Source organism: Ammospiza nelsoni, chromosome W (assembly GCF_027579445.1).
Source record: "Ammospiza nelsoni isolate bAmmNel1 chromosome W, bAmmNel1.pri, whole genome shotgun sequence".
Lineage (NCBI taxonomy): Eukaryota > Metazoa > Chordata > Aves > Passeriformes > Passerellidae > Ammospiza > Ammospiza nelsoni.
Window position 1 is genome coordinate 9,536,296 of NC_080668.1, and position 8,798 is coordinate 9,545,093.

Genomic DNA, 8,798 nt, shown 5'->3' on the forward strand with positions numbered 1-8,798 from the left:
TGCGAGTGTATCAGGCTGAGGCGCTACCCACGCTGGGTTAGCCAACTTGTCAGCCCTCGCGTTACCTTCTACTATAAAACCTGGCAAATCGGTGTGACTCCTCACATGCAGAACATAAAATGGATGAACTCGGGCCTGAATGGCACACCACAAGGTCTTCAGTAAATGAAACAAGGCAGGATTACTGACCTCCTTCAAAACCGAATGACCCAACCTCTGTGTGATATCAGCCATGTAGGCGAAATCCGTGACCAAGTTGAAAGGTTCCTGGGAAAATTTCTCAAATGCCATGACAGCAGCCCTCAGTTCAACCAATTGGGCTGACCCATTCTCATGGCCTTCCAGAACCTGCCATTCAGATCCATCCCTCCAGGTAAAAATGGCCTTTCCTGTTTTCCCTGAACCGTCAGTGAAGACAGTGGGTCCTTGCACAGGTTCCTGACTATTCTTGGGCCGCAAAGAAATTTTTGTGGATTTCGCCATATGCAACAGCCTATGGCTGGGCAAATGATAAGTGATCTGCCCTGAAAAATTTTCCAGAGCCTTCTGCAGGGACACACTGTTTGCAAAGCTCCAGTCAAAATCCTCCCGTTGCACCGGGAGTATGATCTTTGCAGGATCTGCACCCATCAATTGCAAACACCGTTGTCGGCATTTGATTATCAAGCGAGCCATCAGCTCAAAAAATGTAGTTGCCGTCTTCTGCGGCTGATGGGGCAGGAAAACCCATTCCAAAATGTGCAAGGAATCAGACCATTTGTCACTCCATTGACCAATGATACCTGTGGGATGCGAATCTGGAGTGGTGATGAACACAGTGACATCAACGGAGGGATCAATGCAATAAACCTGACAAGCTGAAACAGCTTGCTTAACCACCTCCAATGCCTTACACGCCTCAGAGGTCAGTGTTCGAGGCGACTTTAGATCAGAGTCTCCTTTCAACAAATCATACAGAGGAGACAGATGTGCATTGGTTAATCCCAAATATGGACGTAACCAAGTGATGACACCTATAAATTTCTGAGCATCATTCAGTGTCTTCACAGAATGCACAAATTGCACCTCCTGGTGACAGATTGTCCGTTCCAGAATTTTGACCCCCAAGTACTTCCAAGGTGGTTTTTGTTGAACCTTTTCTGGAGCCACCTGCAGTTCATGAGCATGCAAAGCATCGAGCAACCGAGGCTGAATCCTCAGCAGCTCATCCTCAGTGGACGCAGCCACCAAACTGTCGTCCATATAATGATACAGTCGCGCATCAGGAAACTGCTTGCGAACTCCAGATAAGGCACGGGCCACATACCACAGGCATATGTCAGGAGAATTGCACATGCCCTGAGGCAATGTCCTCCATTGATATCTCTGTGTGGGCTCAGCCTCGTTAATCGCTGGCACCGAGAAGGCAAACTTCGGTCTGTCATCGGGATGCAAAGGAATCGAAAAGAAACAATCCTTCAGATCCACAATGAGGACCGGCCAGCCTGCAGGAAGCATGGTAGGCGATGGCATGCCCGCCTGCAATGGTCCCATGCTTTCCATCACAGCATTGACCTTCTGGAGGTCTTGCAACAACCTCCATTTCCCAGATTTCTTTTTGATACAGAAGACAGGAGTGTTCCAAGAACTGTTAGAAGGCTCCAGATGACCCTGGTCCAACTGCTCCTGCACCAAATTCCGAAGGGCGACTAATTTATCATCAGGGAGGGACCACTGCTTCTCCCAAATGGGTTTGTCCACCAGCCACTGTATAGGAGGCGTAGGACACTCTGCGCCCTTCACTGCAGTGGCCCCCATCAAAAATCCATCCCAATAGGTACCTCCCAGGCAGACAGAACATCCCTCCCCCAGAGGTTGGCAGGAGTAGAAGTAACATGAGGCCTAACCCAGGCCATCTGTCCCTCCAGGTTCGTGACCAGCACGGGCTGCTGGGCCACGTAGCATTGTGCCGTCCCTCCCAGGCCCGCGACAGACGTCCCCACTGGATCCAGGAGCCACTCCAAGGGCCAGGTGGCAAAGGAGAGAACCGTGAAGTCAGCACCGCTGTCGAGAAGCCCGCGGAGGTGAATTTCCGACGGTGTCGCACCAGGAACAGACAGGGTACACAGCATCTCGGGACGGTCCTTGGTCAGGACAGCAGTCCAATGAACCTGAGGCGGCCCAGTGGATCCAAAGCCACCAGCTCCACGTGACCGGTCAGCTGTCCTGCGAACAGAAGACTTAAAAGGCACAAGGTGAGCAAGCCGTGTCCCTTTTGGGATTGTGACAGGGGGGGTGGGTGTGGAGACCATGGCACAAATCTGCCCTATAAAATCTGCATCAATGAGCCCCAGGTGCACAATGATGCCCTGAAGGGTGGCACTAGACCTCCCCATAAGAAGAGCACTCATGCCCCCACCCAAGGGACCAAAGGCATCCAGGGGAACCTTGGGTATCTCAGACGAGTCTAAGACAACTGTTGCTGCGGTGCAGACATCCACGCCTGCTGATCCGAGGGTGCTGGCTGCAAGCCGGCAAAGGAGACCTCCATCGGCACCTGGGTCTGGAGGGAAGCTTGTGTTTGAGCGCGCCCCTCCTGCTGCGCGCTCCGCTTAACGCTTCCCGAACCTGGTAACGCCTGGCCATTAGCATGAACAGTCGCCTTACAAACGTTAGACATGTGATCCGGCCTACCAAACGTACCGCACAAGAACATGGGGAATTTGACCTTCTGCACCTTCTTCCCCCACTTCCTTCTAGCCTGCGCATTCCCTAGCTGTGGCCGCCCGCCCTGCAGTGCTGCCCAGACCGGCTGCACAGCGGCAGCCACAGCGGCCAACTTCCGACATGAGGGAATGATGTTCGCACAGGCTTCTGCCATCTCCCAGATACTAGGATCACCAGGCATAGCCGCTATAACCTTACTACAAGCTTCATTACAATTGCACTTGATAAGGTTTGCAATCGTAACGTCCCTCGCCAGAGGATCAGGCACCTGCCTCTCCACGGATGCAATCAACCTCGCCGCAAATACCATAAAAGGCTCATCATCCCCTTGGACAACGGTTGAAAACGGCTGCTTCGGAGCAGCCATTTCCAGGGTCTGCACAATCACTCCCATGCCCAGCGTGTTGCATTGCTGAAGCACAAGGGGATTGTATCCAACCTGCCCCTGAACACTCTCATAACGCCCTGTCCCCATCAGCATGTCAACAACAAATCCACGCCTAGGGTCCTCCGGCGCCAGCGCAGCATTCCACCTCACCACTTGGGCCGCCAGACGAGCCCACTTGGTCTCAAAAACACCAAATTGCACAGGGTCAAAAAGAGAATGTGCCACACAATGGACATTGTGAGGTGTCAGCACGTCCTGATCAAGCCTCCGAAGAATGTGCATAACCTCAGAAGACCCCAAACCATGCTGAGCAACCGCTTCACGGAGTTCCTTCTCCAGCTTATATACAAGGGGTTCATAAGTGTTATGAGTGACGCCCCTGAGCACAGGGAAAGCCTGGGGACCCCCTGGCAAAGCCACCGCATCTGCTGTGTCCCTATCCTTGGGCCCCCCAGAGACAAGAGGGAGTGATTGACTGGGAGCCGGGGCAACACCACTCGTCCCTGCGCCCCCTGCAGCACTGGCAGAGCCAAAGGAATGCGCCCCGCGACCCTGCAGATGCTGTGAGGAGAGATGTTCATTCATCTAGTCGGTCTTGGTTTTTGCCTCTGGCCAGAAACGTTCAGGGTACCTCGGACGCACGGTCACCTGGCACGCAGGAAGCGTCCAATGACTTGACGAGAAAGCGCCATGGCCCCGGGCACCCACCGGCCTCCCGCCGGCCGTGTCAGCATTTGCACTAAAGGTAAACACCCCAGTCCCCTGCTGCACTGCAGCTCCGGCAGGGGCCGCCTTGGCGGCCGCAGCTGCAGGCACGGCCCACAAATCTGGCACGGCCCCGGACGAGACCGGCGCGGCCCTGAAAGAAACCGGTGCGGGGCCCCCATCCCCCAATACGGGGGTGGGGTGGGATGCCAAGGGAGGCGCGGCCCATGGAGCCGCGTCACTGCGGGGCGGAACAAGGGAGCCGGGCAGGCCCCCTATGAGAGCCCGCCCCAAGTCGCAAGGTCCCGCAGCGGGCACTGCCCCCACCGAGCGGAGAGGGACGGGCTGGCCGCCCACCGGAGCAGGTCCGGGAGGAGCACCGACCAATGCCCCGCCCCCAGCTGCCTTCACCAGCTGCACATGCCCAGCAGGCTGCGCAGACCCAGGGGCGGGTGAAATCGCCCCCCCGCTGAGGAACCCGACTCGGGGGTGGGAGAGCCCACCCCCACCGTGCTCAGGGGGAACGTGGTGGAAACACTGCAGTTCGGACATAGGTCGTCACCGCAGCAGCCTCAAGTCGGGGTGGAGGCTGACCCTTAAAGGCCGGGAAGGCACACAGAGAGGGAAACCCGTCCCCCGCCCCGCCACCCGCGCAGGGCGAAGCGGGGCGAGGACGGCCCGCCGAATCCAGAGAGCCCCCCGGACCCGGGACCAGCTGGCTGTGAGCCCAATCCACCCCGGGTAGACAATGGCCACTCCCCAGCACACTGTCGTGGGGCGGAGAGGGGGACTCCACATCACACAGGAGCTCAATCTCCTCCTCATCCACATCCGAGATAGAAGGGCTTCCCTGGGAACTCCGAGGGGTACAAGAACCAGACCGCCGCCAAAGCTCCTCACATTTCTTCCACTGCACCAGCAGCGGTCCCATGTCTACAGTGCAATCATCAAAGAGGGCGTCCATGAGGTGGACCCCCAGGACAGACCACTCCTGCTTATCCAATGCCTTCACAGGGTATGAAAAAAACCTCGCTCTTGGGCCCACAGAATCAATCTCTCCAAGCCATCCCAGGAAACAGACGCCTGTTTCCACTCCAGGACCCCTCTCCAGAGATCCAAAATGAGGGAATCATCCTGGAAAACCACAGAGGTTTCCATTGCCCAAGAACAGCAGGCAAAGCACCAAAAAAAGGAGGGGGAGAAAACCTCACCACAATCCACTGTCTGTGTCTCAGCCTAGGCTGCAATCACGTCGGGGTCACCAGATGTCGCTGAAGGACACGGAAGAACACAAGCACACCACCGCTCTCAAGGTGAAGGAAAAAAGGGAAGTTTTATTCTCTGACTCCAATATTTCTAGTTTTACAAAAGTGACAACCTATTGGAAGGTGACAGTGACACCTCTGCAATGACACTGGTCAAACCAACAGTCCATCAACTCTCTCCTCCTCCATAAAGGAAAGAAAAACAATGAGTTATTTACAGAAAGTGTGTGAGAAAGTTCACTACAAGAATGTCAACATCAGAAGGCTTAGAAAATCTTAAAAAAACAGGGTGACAGCAGGGTGGTGCCAGCTGTGGGTTTATAATTATGGACTGCTCGTCAGACCCCTCTATGCTCTTATTGCCAATGGAAACAGAGATCTTCAGTGGACAGAAGATGCCACACGGGCCTTTCACTAGCTAGAGAGTGCCCTCACATCGGCTCCAGCTTTGAAACTTCCAGATGTAAGTAAACCATTCTTTCTATTTTTCCACGCAAGGAATTGCCCTGGGAATATTGGCTCAGGACTTAGGTCCATACCAGAGGGCAGTTGCTTACTTCTCTAAGCAACTAGATGCAACAGCCAAGGGCTAGCCAGGTTGCCTCAGAGCTGTAGCAGCAGTTGTGCTGAATATTCAAGAGGCACGCAAGTTTACCCTGGGACAAAAATGGCTGTGCTAGTGTCCCACACAGTGTCTGCAGTACTGGAAGTAAAGGGTGGCCACTGGCTCTCACCGCAGAGGTTTCTGAAATACCAGGCCATCATGGTAGAGCAAGATGATGTAGAGATAGTGGTGACTAATATTGTCAACCCAGCTTCCTTTCTCAGCAGAAATCAAGGAGAAGCAGTACACCACGGTTGCCTGGAGACCATTGAAGCTACTTACTCCAGCCGCCCAGACTTAAAGGACACCCCTCTGGACGATGCAGAGACCTGGTTCACTGACGGGAGCAGCTACGTTGCCAATGGGAAGCGACATTGCAAAATAAACAGTGACTACCTGCAGAGAGGTAATAGAGTCTGGACCCCTACCAACAGGGACCTCTGTGCAGAAGGCTGAGATAATTGCCCTGACCTGTGCCCTGGAAAGGGCAAAAGGGAGGAGAATAACCATCTACACAGACTCGAGGTATGCATTTGGAGTCATACATGCACATGGAGCCATCTGGAAGGAGAGGGGACTGCTGACCTCACAGGGAAAGAAGAGACAATCCAGCTGCTGGAAGCAGTTCAGCTACCTGAAAAAGCATATTAAGGCACACCAGAGAGTGAGTTTAAAATTGGAGGAAAGAATGAGCTGGCAGATGGAGAGGCAAAGAAAGCAGCAAAGGGTGAGGTACAGATTTTCCTCAAAGGTAAGCCATAATACAATAATACTAATCAAAAGAGACGTACAACTGCAAGGGGTGGGCTACCATTGAAAGAGAGTTAGTAATCCCTTCCCATTTTCGTGGTTACTAGTGAAGGAAGGGCACTATAAAACACACTAGGGCCTAACTACTTAAAAGCCTTTTATAGAGTGTGGCTCCTTTCTCAAAATGACCAAGACTGCCAGTGATACAGAGTGCATTGAAATGAAGTGTTGACTTTGAAGTGGTAATTTCCACAGGCTTTCTAGAACACACATCTGATTGAAAGAATCGTTGTATCGTTTTCAGGAATTTATATGCCACTATCACGCAGGTGAGCCAACAATGTGATCTTTGCCTCCAGACTAACCCCAAAATACCCCCCGGATGAAACTCTGTCAGACTGGGAGAGGCCATGGGCCTGTACAGCAGTGGCAAATTAACTTTTCAGAACTCCCAAGGAAAGGGGGGTATCAGTATTTACTGATATTGGTATTGATAGATACATTTTCAGGGTGGCCAGAAACATTCCCCACCAGAACTGTCAAAGCTCAAGAGGTGACAGGATTATTTTTACAAGAAATAATACCACGCTTCAGAGTTCCAGCCACGATGTCCTCAGATAAAGAATCATATTTCATTTCCAAATCATTGCAACAGATTAGTGGCCACCTGGGCATAGATTAAGAACTTCACACTTCATACTGCCCCAATCAAGTAGCCAGGCAGAGAAAATGAATAATCTGATTAAGCAGCAGATTGTAAGACTGGGGCAAGAAGCTAATCCACCCTAGCCCAAGCTCTTCCACTAGCACTATTGCAAGTTCGAACTAAACCTTGAGCTAAAGGAATGCTGAATCCTTTTGGAATGCCTTATAGAAGACCATATAGAATACAAAGGGAATGTCCAGAATGTCCACCTATATGGTGGCTTTAAGCAAACAGCTCAGAGAAATTGAGAAACATGTGGCTGGAACTTGGAGCAGGGAGTTAGCCTGGGGATGATGTATATGTTAAGTCTCTTACAGAGAAGACTTCGGAACCACAGTGGGAGAGACCACTGCAAGTACTTCTCACCACCTTTACTGCAATCAAAATCAAGGAGCAGGACGCCTGGATCCATCACTCTCGGGTGAAGAAGGCCCAGAAGGCCCAGAAGCCCCTTCAGGAGTGACACCAGGAGACAATGAACTGAGACTAAAACTTACTCGGACAAAATGAGTATATTGCGGTCGGGAGTAGTTCACACTTTAGTTTACAGAATTGTTTTGTATGTAATTATAACTGAAGTTTTAGAACTAGAGAGTACCTCTATCCAAAGCAATGCTGAATGGCCTTGGTCCCAGGCGTTTAATCAGTATATGGGATCCATGGGAAAACCTTCTGAGATAAAAGGTTTAAACATATCTACTGTAGTAATCCACGAGAATCAGGTATATGAGGAGCAAGAATGGCAGGAACAGGAACTGTGGACACTTCAAGGAAACATTTGCTTCGAGTATGACCTAAACCTCTGTCCGATACACTTGTGAAGTGTGTCTGAATTTGCAGTGTGAGCCCAGCACATCCCTCTGGCAGGGAGGGATGGTCATGGACAGAAAGCAGTTCCTGTTCCCCATAACAAACATCTAACTGGCATATTAGGGACAGGATTAGGAGTTTTAAATGGAATTGATTCAGAAATACTGATGAATAAACTGGCCACTGCAGCAGGTAGCCTAACAAAATTGAAACAGCCTTTACAGTCATCTCTATTGGCATTAGGAACTAGCCAGTGGCAGATTTCAAATGTACTGCCAAAGTGGGAAAAAGCCAGAGACCAAGACCACAAGTTAATAGTAGAAGCACTTAGTACAGTTCAAGATAATGTGTGTTTAGCTTTCAGTTGTATATAAGCACAGATATGGATGCAGGCAACAGCAGCTCTGATCATACGGGAAGGGGGTGAAGGTAATTTTCCAGCTGAAATTCGGAAAATTGTGTGGGATAAGGCAACAGATTTTGAAAGGAAGTTTCAATCCTGGTGGACTATGGTGAATTTCACCTATGATCCTGCTTCTAATGTGGCCACTGCCTTTGTGCTTACCATACATAATGCCACTGTTTATGTTATCCATCCCATCATTGCACTAAGATTAAACCATGAAAAAACAATACCATTCAGAACACAGAGTGTGGGCACGAAAGATGAATGAAAAGTGGCAGACAGTAAACTTAGAGTCCTGCATTACTAGAGAAACGATGAGATTCATTTGTAAAAGCAATAGTATTAATGCCCAAGATGTGTGTCTAGACACAGAACAGAGTATTTGCCACTTTGAAATTCATCCAGTCACTGACCAGAAAACTGTGCTCGTATATACTGGAAAAGGGGGGTGTATGCCT